This window comes from Talpa occidentalis, unplaced genomic scaffold (assembly GCF_014898055.3).
Source record: "Talpa occidentalis isolate TD23 unplaced genomic scaffold, MPIMG_talOcc4v2.1 talOcc4.3, whole genome shotgun sequence".
Taxonomy (NCBI): domain Eukaryota; kingdom Metazoa; phylum Chordata; class Mammalia; order Eulipotyphla; family Talpidae; genus Talpa; species Talpa occidentalis.
This window is the reverse complement of record NW_023603184.1, coordinates 21,827,776-21,844,879: the sequence shown is the minus strand read 5'-3', so window position 1 is coordinate 21,844,879 and position 17,104 is coordinate 21,827,776. Positions and strand designations below refer to the sequence as shown.

At 37.4% G+C, this 17,104-nt stretch overlaps 1 protein-coding gene across 5 annotated transcripts in view; it reads left to right on the top strand.

Annotated features, from left to right (window-relative positions):
- GAS2 (growth arrest specific 2) overlaps positions 1 to 17,104 on the top strand; it is a 279,708-nt gene that overhangs the window by 16,276 nt on the left and 246,328 nt on the right. For 4 of the 5 annotated variants that reach the window (XM_054699338.1, XM_054699335.1, XM_054699336.1 and 1 more), the window contains exon 2: positions 283 to 387. The exons of the other annotated variant lie outside the window; for it this stretch is intronic. The gene's annotated coding sequence lies outside the window, so the exon portion shown is untranslated. The remainder of the gene's footprint in view (positions 1 to 282; positions 388 to 17,104) is intronic. 5 annotated transcript variants of the gene reach the window in all.

Genomic DNA, 17,104 nt, shown 5'->3' with positions numbered 1-17,104 from the left:
AAAAGGTAATTATTATAGAGTATATACCATATCATACTTAGAACATTAAAGCTAGCACTTACGGAAGGTCATTTTCCCAATCCTTGGAATGTGTCTTTGTAACCATCTTGGGTCACTCGCTCTGGTGGATGGCCACTGCTCTACTGCTAGATACCTGTACTACCCAGCATAGAGGGGCATGTGGCGAGGAATCAAGGCCTCAGTAAAAAGCCATCAAGGAATTTAATTCTGTTGCCAACAGCCACATGAAGTGGACTTCTAAGTTGATTCTCTATCCTTTAGGTGACAGAACTTGCCATATCTTCATTGTAACCTCACGTGAGACTCTATGCCGTAACTAATCCAGTTAGTTGCTTCCGGACTTCTGATGCTCAAAAAAAGTGTGAGGTAAAAACATTTGTTACCTTAAATTTGGGGCAATTTGTTATGTAGCAGTAGATTAAAACAGCAAGTGCTGAAGAAATGTTAGCTATTGTAACTACTCATTTACTTCAGTAGTTGTGAAGTCAGTTTGAAGTACAGGAACATAGCTCTCTTTTAATTAGTGTGCTGTAAAACTCCCCAGTTGGCAAAAGCTTAAAAAAAAAGATTTCGTATTGTTGCTTTAATCTGGATTTGTGGTAATTTCTAAATTCAGAGCCAGCTATGAGATAAGTTTCCTTACTTTATGAGGAGTTTAGTAACTTTTTATCTTCTAGAGCAGGATGATAATTTGAATGTAAGAGACTAAAGTTACTGTTGTTCAAGCTTCATTGATACATTAAAGGAGTGAGCATGTGCACTCTTTTGTATCCAAGTACTTCACATCTTATAAGTCTATTTATTCCTACAGATCAGATGAGAACACCAAAGTTCAGAAAGTGTAAATGATTTCCTACGATGGCTTAGGAATGATTGGAGAATGTGAATTTGAGCTTGACTAGACCTGACTTCTGGTCTGGTATTTTTTTTTGCCTGATGCCATTGACAGAGGAAAGATGGAAGCTGAGTGCAGCTTTAAATTGCATTAGGCACCTTCTCTTTTATGTAAACTGCTCTGCTAATGAAGTAGAAAGTTTAGACTTGTTTCCTGTGGGGCCCAGTAGTCCTGCAAATGTATGTGCACACTCACATCCATCATTAGGTCACAGCCGGTGACCACTTGCCTATTCCCAGTGAGAGTACCTCCAAAGCTGTGGGAGGGCGGGGGTGGGGGGGGGGTGGGGGGGGTGGCCCGCTGGTGAGGGTGGGAGTGGCTCAGGACTGTCTATCCTGAGGGTTAAGAGAATCAATTGCCGGGCATACTTGTCTTGCTAAGATTTAGCCTGTTGTTGCTCTCTTCCCTAATGTTGCACAGATTTACCAAAAGTGATCAAGATTGTCACAGGGAATGGAAAAGCACAAAAAATAAAGGAAACAGTCTGAGAAAAGACTGAACATAGAATATTAGTGTCATTTTGCCAGTCCCCATGAATTTTCCTAGAATGTGTTTTTCAGTGGACAAGAAGGCAAACCTACAACCTAAACCTATATGTATGTCTCTTTTTGGAGGAGGTAGAGGCTGTAAATCAGTTGGTTTTCATTAGCACAGACATTATTAAGTTGTTTTTGTCTGCTAAGGAATTTGATTCCTTTTTTCTCACTAACAAATGAGTTGACATTCTAAATTCATAGATTTTTTTTTAAGTAGCCATCTCAGCCATCTGTCACTTAACTAACAAAAATTATATTATTTCTTACCAAATTGATACTTGCTATAACAAAGATGATACTGAAGTTCCAGCTAATGCCCAGTCATTGGAGGTCTATGGAGTGTGAACCAAAAAAGCTAATGTTCTTTTGGTGATGGGATTCCAGAAATGTTAGTTAGCATTATTTGCTTCAGTTGTCCTGTGCTGAAGGAATGGAATGTTACTACTGTGGTGACTCTTGACTATTCCTTTGTCAGTCCAACCCTGAGATACCTTTTTTATCAATAGGTAATGTCTAGAAAGAGATGGGCATGTCAGCTCTTGCATGCATTTCAGCATCAGGAAAATTATAGAGTTGGTTCAGATAACCCCACCTTATTGCGAATCACGAAAGGGAACAGTTAGTAACAGAATTCAAAATGCACTTCTTACCAAGGACTAAGGCATTTAGAAGAACAGAACATTCCCATTTTTATTTCTTGACTAAGAGTCCCCAGAGGTTGACCTTTGGATTTGAAAACAGAATCTGTCATTATTTGTTATGTGAATTTAGGCAAATCATTTTACTTCTCTAAGACTAAATGTTCTCATGAAAATCAGGATGATGTTAATACCAACCTCAGAAGATATTGTGATAATTTAACAAAATTGTATATATATGTGTATATCTTGGAGCCATTGCAACTTTGGTTTCAGATGACATCAAATAAGTGAATATCACTGTAAAACAAGTCACAATAGTTTTTTGGTTTGTGATGCCCAAGACAATTACACTAATAGCATCCAAGATCATTGATCACAAAACACCATAACAGATGTAATAATAATTAAAAATTTGAAATAGTGCAATAATTGTCAAAATGTCACAGAGATACACAAAATGGGCTCATGTTGTCAGAAAAATGGCACCTGTGGATCTGCTTGAGACAGGGTTGCCATATATTTCAATTTATGAAAAATGCAATACTTGCAAAATATGATAGAATAAAGCACAAATAAATGAGATGTACCTAGTACCTGTTAATCAGTCAATAAATGGAGCATTTAGTAACATAGTGGTAATATCAATGGCTAGCACCATATTCAATACAAGGCCTATTTACTTAACAGAAAAAGACCGGGGTGAATATGGCACTCTGCATTTAGTATGACAAATGCCAGGTTTGTGTGTGTGTGTGTGTTGAGGGAGAGGAAAAATGTTTGTATGCATTTGAAACAGACCTGCTAAGTATTATCCAATCACCTACCTGCAGTAAGAGGCCTTCTAGAAATACTGCTGGCCTTTTATAGTTGACTCAGGCTGCCAAATGTATATGCTTATGTTCTGCACAGGATAACTCCAGGGCACATGAAGTCACAGAGACCATAATGAAAATATGGTGTCCCTGGTTGACTGGGATTAGAAGCAGACTTTCATCCTTTTGTAGGTGGAATATGTGCTTTTTTTAAAATTAATTCTTTATTAAAGTAACCTTGGTTTACAGCATTTTATAAGTTTCAGGTGTACAACAGTATAAATCAACATCTGTATATAAAGTACAGTGTTTACCACCAAACGTTTAGTTTCCATTATTCACCATAGAATTGACCTTTTCTACCAGATTTGCTCACTCCCTTTCCCTACTGGTAATCACTATTTAGTTCTTACAGTTTAAGCATGTGTTTTTGTTTTGTCTTGTTTATCGATTTGTTTTGAGAAACTAACTCAAGTTCCACCACATGTTAGCTCTCAGTTGCATTTGACGTAGTTTATCATCCACTGATTCTTGAAACAGTTTTTCATTTGACTTCTAGGATATGTTTCTCTTAAAACTTATCTTACTTCAGTCTCTTTCACAGGTTTCCTTTCATCACCTTCTATCTCTTATTCTTAGAGTAGAACTCACATTTGGATCACTTCTTTATCTCTTTATCTACATTAACTCTTTTGGTTTTCACTCATCTCCTTAATCTTTAAAATCATCTCTGTCCTGATCATTCCAAATTATATAACTGTAACCCAGAAGTCTTTCTTGAATCTTAGACTCTCACTCAACTACGTACTTGATATAAACACTTGGATGTTTATGAGTCATTGAAATTTACCTTATCCAGAAGTAAGCTTCGGAATATTCCTGCCAGCCTAAACCTGCTTCTCTCTGCTCCTTCTACAAACTTTCCTAAGTGTCAACTCTAGCTTTCTACTTGTTTAGATCACAGTCACAGTAGTCTGTAGCTCCTCTTTGCTCTACTATATGTGACTAATCTATGGATGAATTCCATCAGCAATTCCAAACTAAAGGTGAAATCCAACAGCTTCCTACTGCTCCTGCCAAAGTCCAAGTCATCTGCAGTTTTACATTTATAATTATTGCAATAGTCTTCTATCAATGTGCCTTCCAGACTACCTCCTTTTTGTTTTCGAACCAACTATCTCAGTAATCCTTCTAAAATGTTAAATCAGAACTTGCCTTTAATTCATCTAATAGCTTCTTATCACATACAAAATCAAGCTCTAACAATTGTCAGTAAGAGCCTAGTGATGTGCTTCCTCTAGTGTAACCTCTCCAATTTCATTTTCTGATCCTCTCTTTAAATCTTTTGCACTATTTGACCCCTCTCTCTTCTTTCAATAAACCAGTTACACTCTCACCAAGAGTCTTTTGGACATGTTATCTGTTTCTCTGGTATACTTTTCCTCAAACCTCTCTCTCTCTGCCCTTCTCCTCTCCCTCCTTTTCCCTTTCTCTAGTCAGTTGTCAATTTTGAGGTGAGGTTATCACTGAACAAACTATATAACATTATAAACACTTACATTTCTACATTCACCCCAACAACAGTGACTCTCCATATTGATTTGTTTTTTTTTTTAATTTTTCCTTCTATAGTGCTTATTACAACCTGCTTTTGTAGGTAGATATAGATATGTCCATATATCTACACAGATGAATTTATCATTTATTTTTCCTACCCCTAACATGAAGTAAGCTACATAGATAGTGTTTATGTTTTGCTTACTGCTGTATTCTCAGACCTTAGAAAAATATATGGCCATGAGGTAAGACTTAGGAAACATTTGTTGGATGAAGTCTTTCTTAAGCTAAAATCATTCTTGAAAGTGGCACTACTCTTAAAAACATTTTGGCCACAGTTTTCTCAAGTTCAAAGGGATCTAAGAATTCATGTTGACTCCTAATTTCACAACAGAGTATACAAAAACCCAGAAAAGAAGAGTAATTGGCTCAGGCCTTACAGTAAATTAGTAGAGTACTTGGGACCAAACTGTCAGTCTCCTTACTTGTTCATCTGGTGCTCTGTATAAGTTAGTCCTAACATGTCAGAAAGTGTCAAAGAAAATGTCAAGGGCTTGTTGGTGAGAAAAAAAAGAGATATTGGTGTAATCAGTCTAGAACTTATGAATGTTTCTGACCCACTCACGAGCAACAGGTTTTATCGGAAAATTAGGGCAAGAATTATTTAAATGGAAAACGGGATTCAGAGAGTTGAGGTTATAGAGGCTAAAGAATGTTTTGAGGTTTGTTCATTGACAATTGGTTGACATATGAATTCATTGACTGCTTTTGCCAGTTGTTCCACTAGGGACTGAGTAACATAGATAAGTGCACCACTCTGCCAGGAGCTCATATTCTTTGGACTGGCTGAGGGGGAGACATTCAACAATGCGAATTAGGAGGCTTCCCTGAAGAGGTGACATCTGACTTGAGTCACAGAGAAGAAATAGGTTTCACAGAGATAGGAAGAGTGGGAAGGTGGAAAGGTGGTGGGAACAGCATGGGCAGCATCAAGGTGGTACGGGAGTGCATGTGTTCAGGGCACTGAGATTAGTCGGGTAGGTCTAGGGTGGTAGGTGATTGGAGGGGACAGAAGGGGAGAGGACTGGAAGGATGAACTGAAGCCAGATGGTGACTTGTCTTATAGGGCTTGAACCTAGAAACACCTTACTAAAGGAAATACTCTTTTTTCCTGAATGTCAGGGCCTTTTGATAACCCATTCACTTCCCTACATATTAACTTTTCTGTTTCTTTATTCACAGATTCCAAGTCTTTTTTTTTTTATATGCTTATATTCTTGGGGAAAAATTAACATGATTTTTCATTAATATACATCATACTCACAGATATGCTTTAGTAGGGTCAAAACCTGGTTCTAATGTACAAGCACATTATGAAGAAGGATAAATAGTAGAAATAAGTCAGTTTTTTGCATTCCAAGCTCTAATTCTTTTCAGAGAAGAAAGAATGTATATACCCAAGTTTTAACTCAGAAAGTGCTTTATTTATAAAATAAAAATCCCAAAGGAGGTACTTACAGTGTAATTTAAAAGTATTGAAAGGGAGTGGTGAAGTTTACATGGTGTAAATTACATCTAAGGAAAAGAAGTGTTAGATTTATAAAACATAGCTTTCCTTTCTATTACCACTAAGACAGAGGAAAACAATACAAACTTATAGAAAATTCTGGAAAACTAATGGTTCTTTAATAGAAGATGGATGTTCTGTGATATTGCTGTGATTAATCAAAAGAGAATATTTTATTTGCATTTGTCTGGTAAGGTGCTGGGCTTTTTAAAGTAGATGTTTATAAAGATAGGAGCACCCCATAACCAGCACACTGTCTCCTCTTCAGTTGACAAATAACCACAGAGAGAATGGCAGAAATTGTAAGAGCTCAGAGGAAGTAGATGAGTTCTTCCTAGTGTCTGCTCTAGTGGAATTCTGGTCACGTCGTCCAGAGCTCAGACCTGCTTTGGTTTAATCAGTTTCCAAACATTAGAGTTTAGTACACTCATGTCAATTCAGGCCCCAACATGTATAATTTATTGCCCCTAAATTAGGTCTTATTTCTTTCCCTTTGTTTGACACATTATACTGAAAGCTGCAATGGTGAAACTACAGTATTGTAACAGGTTCATGTACGTGTGTATGTGTCTCTGTATGTACTTAAAGCTTTTACACCTACAGCTCCAGTGTTAAGGCATGTCACTTCCACCAAGTCACACAATGAATACAGAATATGATTGGATTATAAGCAGAATTTCAGGTTCCTATGTTTTGGCGAATTATCTGGCAAATATACTGTTTTGTTGAAAATATGGCCTGCCTGCCTTTACAGAATTCAGTAGGTCATGAGGATCCAGCACGTAATACCTTCTGAGGCTGTAAACAACATTTGCAGTGCTGCACAAGCCCTGCAATGAGGGCTTCTGCAAGAGCTGCTCGTGACAAGCACTGCAGAGTCAAAGATTTAAAACCTAAGTATTGGGATGCGTTCTTTTCATTTCCTTTAAGAAAATTCTGGCAAAAATGGCAGTGCTATAACCCTGCTTATTTTCTTCATTGAAGCAACAAAATTAGAGTGTTAGGAGCTAAGGAGATAAACATTGCATGCAAAAATGAAGTGCACCATCATTTTCATGTCATGTGATACTTAAATCAGCCATCCCATACCAGACTCATACTAGAACTGGAGAAAATGCTTTTAATTTTATCACCTTGTAAGTAGCCCAGATAAACTGAATCTGTTGAATTATACAATGGCTTTTAGTATGATTGAAATACCATTAAATTAATAGCTTAAGAAATACGCTTTTTTTTTAAATTTTTGAAGAATGGCTTCAGAACAGCAGTTATATTAAACAAAGTGTTATACTGTAACATATACTATTGGTCTCATAGTCTTCGCTCATTCCTGATGCTGTAAGGGGAGAACCTGGTTTTCTGAGGTGATGATATTTATAGTTTGGCATCATCAAAAAGCAGTTCCTTGCTTATTTGGGTTTCGAAGCCCAGTCGGATCTCCCTTGTGACTCATTCAGTATTCACCCAGGGCTCTATGCCTCCCGTCATTGCAATGCACTCATGAATCCTTAATTCCATTTGAACTCAGCAATGCCAGAGTCACTTTCCATCAACCCGCCCACTCAGCTGAATTGCACAGCCTCTTCTGTGCAAGGCATCACATTCCCATGCTAAGATTGATTGGATATTGGGCCATTTCCACAAAGACAAATGAGGTCAAACTTAGCACCTGCGCTTTGCTTTAAGACCTGATACCATTATCACCCTGCTGACTTCTAGATCAGATGCAGATGAAAATTTCTTGGGTTTACCTACATAAACCCATGACTTGCAGAACGGTTATATTGACACTTCATCACTGATAACACAATGAAATATTAATGAAGTGTTACTCCTACTCTCCATCTGCACAGCAAAACAGCTGAAATCAAAATGACATGGTGAGTGAGGCCAGGTACGACAGATGCCAGTCCCATGTCAAGGCATCTTTCTTATTCTCCTGCTTTCTCTTCTCCAGGCTGATAGGGCAGGCATGGTTGGACAGATGTCCAACACAGGGTGCAACGCTAGGCTCTAGGGATTTCAACTAAGGCAGACAGGGTAGCTTCTCCCAGGGTTACAATGAGGGAGAATCAGAAAACAAGCTCAAATCTTGTCCTTATGTCCACAAGATGAGTACAGAACTAAATCCTTATGACCAAGTTAGAAGTTTGGGGGTAAAACAGGGATAGAGACTCAGCACAAAAACAAAAACAAAGGCAGGAAAGCTGTATTTTAAACAACTGCCAAAAACCTGGGCTGGTATTATGTTATCTTTTTAAAATTGGTTGCCCACAGAGTTGTGTGGACTGGGGTTAGCTTAGTTAGAAGCACAACGGAGAGTTCTGGCAATGCGGAGTGTTGGAAAGTTTGAAAACTTACAGAGTATTGGATTATTTGAGCTCTCTCCAGTGGCCCTTTAGTAGCTGTAGCTGGAGATAAGTCAGACGTGGTCTCGGCCTTAAGAAGTTCACCATCTGCAAGAGGAAATGTGAATGTCAATAAAAAAATTACAACACTCACAGGATTGCTGGGAATTAATGGTCTCATTCTACCAGGAGAGTAGTAATAGTAATCAACATTTATTGGAAGCTGAGCATATATACTAAGTACTATATTAAATGCTTTACACATATTAACTCTCATTTACTACTCTATTTTATAGAACAAACAAACAGACGCTAAGAAAGGTTGAGCAATAATCACCTAAGGTTGTACTAATTACTAGTTAAGTCTGATTTCTATGACTTACAACTTGACTACTACACTAATCTGTTCTGGGAGACACATATTAAGGTGGGGACAAGAACACACGATCCAGTGAGCCTGCTGAGATTAAACATCCAGGTGCCTTGTTTGGTTTCAGGTGAGGTTGAAGACTGGGACTGTGGTGGATTGTTTTGTTTGGAATGTAAGGAAGGGACATTTATCTGTAGATTCTTGAACCACTTATTTTCAGCTGGGGGTGCCACATTCCTTTGGCAACACAGATTAACAATCTTGGAGTAACCGATTGACTTTGAGTAGCTCTACCAATGAACAACAAAAACAGAAATAATAGCATCTTACAAGTTTTTAATTTAGTGAAGAAATTTTGTTGTGGGCTCTTCATACATTTGAAGGTCTTTCCTGTAAAGAAAAAATGAAATTTGTTCCATGTGAATTTTCCTAGGATTGAAGATTAGAATTTATAGGAGGCTGATTACAGCTTGAAATATTTTTTCCCAGCAAGTAAAAGTAAGAAAACTAAAATTAGCTTGTGATAGTATCAATTGTTAATCATGACATCTATTCACATAGAGGTAGTATCACTTCCTGTGGATATCAGCAGTTTTCAAATGTTAGGGTTTATAAAAAATCACTTATACTATGTGCTAAAAATATGTATTTGTGGACTTGGTTTCTAATTCAGTAGGTCAGTGTGAGTATCAGAATCTCATTTTTGATAAATGAAGTTGTAAAGTCTGATGCAGGTGAGAAATACTAAAATGAAGACCGTTAACATTTCTCCTTTTAGGGGAGAAGTTAGATTATGTGACAAAGATGCCATCTAGCTCTTTGTCCAGATAGTGTTGATCTCTGACTTAGTTCTGATTTCTCACATAACCTTTGTCACATGATTTATTAAATTTTTGTATTTGGTGTTATGCTTCTAATCAGTTCTTCTATTCAACCAATGTGACCTGAGTTCCAAGCACTGTCTTAGGTAGTGAGAAGAACAAATCTGACAAAGCTGATAATTTAGTAAATGAAAATTAAAATACATAATTTCATAAATATTTTCTCTATACAAACACCAGACATGAACTCCCTCATGGAAGGACTCTGTCTTATTTAGCATTTCATACTGTGTCCAGGACAATGCTGTGCAATTGCTACAACAACATATTATTCTTTGACAAACCAGCCTAATCTCACTGGTTTAAAGGAGGATTTCTTTGTGCTTTAAGGAAAGAATTTTTATAAGCCAATGGATTTTTGTCTGCATTAATAGAAAGAGTTTCCAGAACAAGTGACATAAAATTCTCATGATTTTGAGGTTATAGTCTTGGATAGTAAAAAACTGAAAGGCATCTGGGAAAGAGTAAAAAAGATAATGAGGTGGCCTTCCTGGTGGTGCAGAGATTAAAGTCTCATTGCTATCAAGCTATCACTAGCCATTGTGGCCTGGGAACTAACCCACATGGTGCAGCAGGCCTCTCCTGTCTCACCTACTGCTCTCCCAGCAGTGTATTTTAGTGGATCTTTCTTTTCTCTCCCTACTCTGTCTCTGGTGAGTCTTCTCACCCCCACACCCTGCATCTCTGGCATATACCTCAGTTCTTGTATGCATAAAAAAAAAAAGATGATAAGGGGTTGACATGCAATGGCATAGGAGAGAGGTTAGCAAATATTATAGGCATACATGACAAGATAATTAAATATTTTCAGTTTTGTGATCCATAAATTCTCTGTAACATCTACTCATTTCTGCCACTGTAGCATGAAATTAGCCATAGAAAATATGTGAATGGATGGATTTATTCTAATGAAAGTTCATTTGCAAAAATAAATTGTCAAGCTTGACGTGGCCCCTAGATCAATCTGCAGACCCAGGCTATTTGAAGAATAGAGATATTCAAAATGAACAGAGATATTTTGTTCAGAGAAGACATAAGAACACCATTATTACATTTCAAATGTTTGATGAATCCCATGCAGAAAAAGGATTTGACCTATAGTATATGACCAAAAGATCTATATGCAAACATTTTTTTTTTTTTTGCCAAGTGAAATAATAAATTTTAAATGACATTCTCTAGGCTGGTAATGGTTTTAATGGTTTAATATCACCGAGGGTGTTGAATCAAATATCTGATGTTCACTTAGGAATGTTCCAGAACAGACAATGGCAGCAGGTAAACAATTTGATCAAATGTCCTTTGATGTTGAACATGGAACTTAGTGTGTAGAGCAAAATAATCTCAGGTTGCCACAGAGACATAGGTAAATGAAAGTTTTTCGCAAGCACATAAGCAAAATTTTACCTATTGTAAATCAACTATTGGGTAAAAAACTGGCTCTGCTAAATGTTAAATATACAAAATGATTTGTATAAAAATCAGTATACAAAATAACTAAAGATTAAAAAACATCAATTCTCTTTACAATGAGTTTGATTTATAGCAGACTTTAAGATGGTACCTGTGAAATGGGTCAGTCATTTGAAAACTAAGTGGATATTTTCTAATGATACAAATTTGGTTATTTTTTGTTTTTATTTTTTTTATTTATATCTTTTACATCATTGTGCATTCCCCATAAAATTCCCACCACCAGTTCACCCATGAACCATCACCACAGTCTCTTGTGCTCTTCTCTCCCCTGTTTTGATCCCTTTTCCTCCCCTCCCTCGCAGAATGTCTCTTTTTTATGGTTGCCTGCTAGTTTTGTTGGTCTATCATTATCGTTGTTGTTACTTTTTTCTTTATAGGAGGAATATAGGGGAACCAAATAAGGGATCAGAAAAAAAATTATACAAATTTGAATGGGAGTCAGAGTCCATCCTGCTTTTAAAAATTCCAGGGATTTTAAATTTCTGAGTCTCTCTTTGGATTTTTTTACAGAACCCTTTTTTTGTATGTGATCTCATGTTTTGCATTTATAAAGCTGTGAATGCTAAAAACAATAGCTCTCCCAGATGGACGTGTAGCTCCATAAAATTAGCAAACACAATGATTTATTCAAAGCCTGTTGCCCCACGGATGGAAATGAGGACCAGTCTGAAGGATGAACATGACAAGGAACTAAATGGCTCAAAATGTGTGGCTATCCTTAACATGCTCCCCATGTGTGCCAAAGGAACAAATCCTCCATCACCTCCAGCTTGGCTTTTACCTCCCAGTGGAGGGTCGGAAGGGGTGAGTGATTTCAATCAATATCCTGTTGTTAGAGTAACAGCCATGTCGGTTCTGGATGGCTGACTGGGCGAAAACATGTTTGTTCTACTTAATGTGACAGTGTCCTGTCAAATTAACAGCCACGGTGGCAGAAGCAAGTTTGCTTAATGGGTTGGAGTCAGTTCCACAGAGAATTTGTCATCAACGTGCACCCAAGAAGAACCCCCAAACCTCATTACCAGGGTTTATTTATAGATAATAACTGAAGGTATGCCATGTCCTTACAATAGGATCTGTTTGCTTTTTAGTAACTCACATTCATGTCCTTTATCAAATGCTGCCCTTTTCACTCCCTTCAACTCTGTAGAATCATGTTTGGTGTGTTTTTGAATTCACCAAGTGAAGTGGAATATTCAAGCAACTGGATAATTTAGGAAGATAAAATGATGATTGGAAATAACTTCAGATTTGATGTAGAGGGCAGAGGAAGGGGAGGCAATACCTACCTGTTAGTGTTCACCCTGTCCCTCCTGTGAGCACTTAAGTGCCTGTCTCCCTCTCAAGTGAGCTGTTCGAAAGCCAGGATTACAAGCAATTTAACAAGTTCTTCCCACAGCTAGGTTGTATATAGTCCAAATAGTATAAAAAAATAAGAAATGTTCTCTATTATTTAAAAATATGAAAATTTCACAAACAGTTCTGAATGTGACTTTAGAGTTGTTGGTCACATAGACCAGCTTTCTTACACAGCAGAAGTGATCTGGAGTCCTGCAGCATCAGCAGCTCCTCATTAGGTGGGGAGGCGTGCTCCCCTTGATGTCCAGTCCTGCTCTATTTAGGGATGTGACCTGCTGGCTCTCTATGAGAATAAGCCACATAAAGCATTGAAAATTCCATCTCCAATGTACAGTTGAAGTCTTGATTTTCACCATCCTACCTGTGGATAGAAAATGAAATATTACCACCTATGATTGTTCTTTATACACTTTTAGCTTTTCCCTTTTTCCTGTCCTCCATTTTCCAACAGTACTTCCTGATGTTCTTAACCAGTAGAAGACAGCTGACAAGGAATGTGGGAGAAGCAGGCCTCCACATAAGAGCACACAAATGCAAGGAGATCTGAACACAAATTGATTTAGGAGCAACAAATTTGGAAACCACAAGACTTGGTTTCTAAACCACTAAATGAATCTGTGATTTGAAAAAATGCTTGAACCCACCTGGACCTTAGAGTCTTCCATTTGGAAAACAAAACAAAACAAAAAACAGTTATATTGTCCCTGAAGATCCTTTAAGTCCATAATTCTATGGCTTAGGGCTTGGTGTAGCCTCAGTTTCACTGCTTGTGAGACGTGTCTGTCCATTTTGAGGAACTGAAAGACATCAAGTAATTTACCATCATGAGACATATGTTTTAAGGGAGGCACGGAATATGGCTTATCAGCAAAATAGACTGATAACAATAAAACCTCTGTGGGCAACTTTAGTGAAAAAGAAAAAGATTTTAATAAAATATACAAATGACCATTTAGGAAAATTGCTTTTTTTTTTCAGTAGTGCATTTCGTGATCTTTGCTCTGACCTTAGAGCTAAAGAATCTCAATATGGAGTGATTATGACTTTGGCTGCTTTTATAATCCTCAGGAACCCAAGCATATCTTTCAAAAGAAGTAACTAAATTAATAACATTGTATTTTCATCATTGTATTTTCATCACATGATTTTTTTTCAGATTGGCTCAAATTTCAGAATTTTAAAAACTGATTCAACCTAAGACCCAAATCTGCAAGTTCCATGTGAAGTATGAATTCATTTCTGGTTTTGGTTGAACTTGCCTCTTGACATTGAAGTGCAGATATTTGATGGTGAATTCATTTCAGTTTGTATAACAGCAGTTACATAATGAATCAGGAGAAGTGGCAGCAGTTTTCTGTCTTCACTTGCTTAAAACAGCTTGCTTTTAATTCTACCTTACTAAATATCAAATAAATCTGCACTTGCAAAGAACTTTTAAAAGTATGCTAAATATGTTAGGGTTCAATAATATTTTTTAAAAAATTTATTTATTTTTATGCATACAAGAACTGGGGTACAGGCCAGAGTTGCAGAGGGTGAGAGGATTCACCAGAGACAGAGTGGGGAGCAGAACAGGGAGATCTACTGAAATACACTGCTGAGGGGAGCAGCGGGTGAGACAGGAGAGGTCTGCTGCACCATGTGGGTAGCTCCCTGGTGTGCTGGGGATTAAACTGATGCTACAGAGGCTGCAGACAGCTTCACAGTGCTGTGCTTATTATTAACCCGCTGTGCCACCAGGGAGGTTCCAATAATATTTTAAATAAAGTGAACACACATTTTAAAACATATCCATTATGAAGTCAAGTTAGATCTCAATAATTTAGTAATTTTTCTCTCTGAAAACAGGAAACATTCAGAAGCAGCTCTAGAATCTTTCATTTTTTACCTCATGTGGAACTGAGGAGAAGGACTGCAATAGCTCACTGGCATGAGTGAGAGCCTAGACATTAAACCATTTCATCTCCTCTTTGACAGGAATAAAGCATCAGAAATTAATTGTGGGAGTTAGTCCTGATTCACCCAAGATCACCCAGAAGCTGCAAGAACGTATTCTGTCAAAGTCTGAACATGAATCAGGTTTGCTTGTTATAATGCCCAGGAAAGAGCAGGATAAAAATCGCAATTTATTTCATTTTAAATTTAAAAATAGAGATTAGAACCATTAAGGAAGAAATAAAAGAGAAACTAAAATTATTCAAGTTTGTAAAAAAAACCCCTCATTTTAATAGGTTTATTTTATTTATTTATTTTTAAAGATTTATTTATTTATACAAGAACTGGGGTATAGGCCAGATATGCAGGAGGGTGAGAGGATTCACCAGAGACAGAGTGGGGAGCAGAACAGGCAGACTGACGAAATACACTCCTTAGGAGGGCAGTGGGTGAGACAGGAGAGGTCTGCTGCACCATGTGGGTATCTCCCTGGCTGGTTGGGAATCTAACCTGCGCTGCAGAGGCTGCGGACAGCTTCGCAGCACTGTGCTCAACCTGCTGCACCACCAGGGAGGCCCTTAATAGGTTATTTTTAAGTAAAATCTTTACTAAACATAAATGTTGAAAAAAAGAAATTTCTGAGCAAGGAAGGCTTTGATTTGACTGGGAAATAAACTTTTTTTCTTGTATTTGTAGAAATTACTTTTAAAAATCTCCCTAAAGGCATAGGCTCCTGCCTTATGTTCAGTTGATTCTGCCTTATGTTCAATTGGTCTTTTCCTGGGCACATTGTAAATTCTAGGTGTAGAATTGTTAAAGCATAAAGATAACTACCCTAAAAAATAATCTTTCTGATCTCAAGGAAGTCATAGCCTAAAAGAGAATGGTACATTGACTATAACTTAGTAGATTTCAAAAATATTTCTTCCTGGACTCCTTGAATTTCAGTTTTCTTTGCCTGAGGTTAGAGGTGGGCATGGAGACGAATGGGAAAAGAATCACTGAATTTGAAGGAAAATGCCTTGAGGATGAAATGAAATAAAGTAATATGTGTGCGTGCTCTTGGTACAATGTATGCTGTTAAAAATGTTTAATAATGCTGGCGAGTATATGGAGAAAAGGAAACCCTCATACACTATTGGTGGGGATGTAGATGGTCCAACACCTATGGAAGACGATATAAAGGATCTCAAAACATTAAAAATAGATCTACTCTACAATCCAGCAATTCCACTCCTAAGTTAGTATCTACATGTTTGAGACATACTCTGAGGTTCTTCCATTCCCTAAAATTTTTTAGACCCTGTGCATACAGAAGAAATAATGTATTTGAATCCCAATTTCCTGAGTCCCTTATTCTATCAATATCTGTTCCTTTCTGCACATATTTCTACAGGATGTTTTTATTCTGGTTTTGAAAGGCTTGCTTTGGGAATCAGTTTGCTGGCTCATTTAGGTCATGTCCTTTCATCCAGCTGGATGATAACAATAGTAGCTACCACTTATATAACACTACATGCTGGGTACTATTCTAAGAACTTTAATATATTAACTCATTCAATCCTTACAACATCTTTATGTGGTAGGTATTATTGTGATACTTTATATATAAGCAAACTGAAGCAAAGGGGATAATTGTATTTTTTTCTAAAGCCATAGTAGCATTAAGTGCCAGAGTAGCAATTCAAAACCAGACTGTTTATAACTCCATGTATGTGTGCTAAAGTAATAAACTATATTGAGTATGCAGGGGAGGGAGGAAGCTGTCAAGAGGAGATCTACAGCTAGATTCCCAGATCCTGTTTCAGGTACACAGTACAGGTAGACTTTTCACACTAATGAGGGAGAGCAACCAAAGTCTGCGTTCTATCCCATAGTCCAGTTTGCTCCCCAAATTTTGTCTTTGTGATTGCCTGCCAAAAATGTGACTTTAAATATAAAACCAGCAAAATGAAATCATTTCTTGGAGAACATTTCTGTGGTTCACTGTGGAACGCCAAGTTAAGAATATCTGTCTTACATTTTCAAGCACATGTGTTGTAGTAATTTTATGGGGTAATGAGTTGGCTTCCATTAAAGATATTTTATTTTTACAGGGACTGGGCTGCAGAAATGTTATGTGGCAGGCAGGGAAATATCTTACTTTTTCAGAGTGTGTTAGTTAATCACCTACAGGTGAATTTTCTAGGAACTCTGGCTTTAACCATTTGATTGCTTTAGATTCTAGTATGTCATGACTGAAGACTTTGGGCAGATGTAATGGCATGGGATCCAGTGGCGAGGATGGAGGAGTTTGTGATATGCAAGAAATGATCAGGAGATAAAGGACAAGTTTAAAACGTGAATAGAACTTCAAATTCATTCCTTTGATTCAATAGAAAATAGCCCAACATATGACAATAAGAAAGAAATGGAGGCAGACAAAATTTATCCAAGCTAGTATAGTCTACTTCCCAGTTTACCACATGGCAGTTGTTGCTAGTTATCAACCCAACAGCCAATATTTCTCCCCTGTTAACATGAGCTGAATTTCACTACTGAAATATTATGTTCCCCAGATTATCTTGCAGTGAGTGGTGATCATGTGACATTGTTCTTGCTAAAGAAGTAAAGGTGGGAATTAGGTGGAGATTTCTAGGAAAGAAGCTGCTTCCCAGTCTCCTAAGTGGTGGCCAATGGATCAGCAGCCATCTTGTAGCTAAGAAG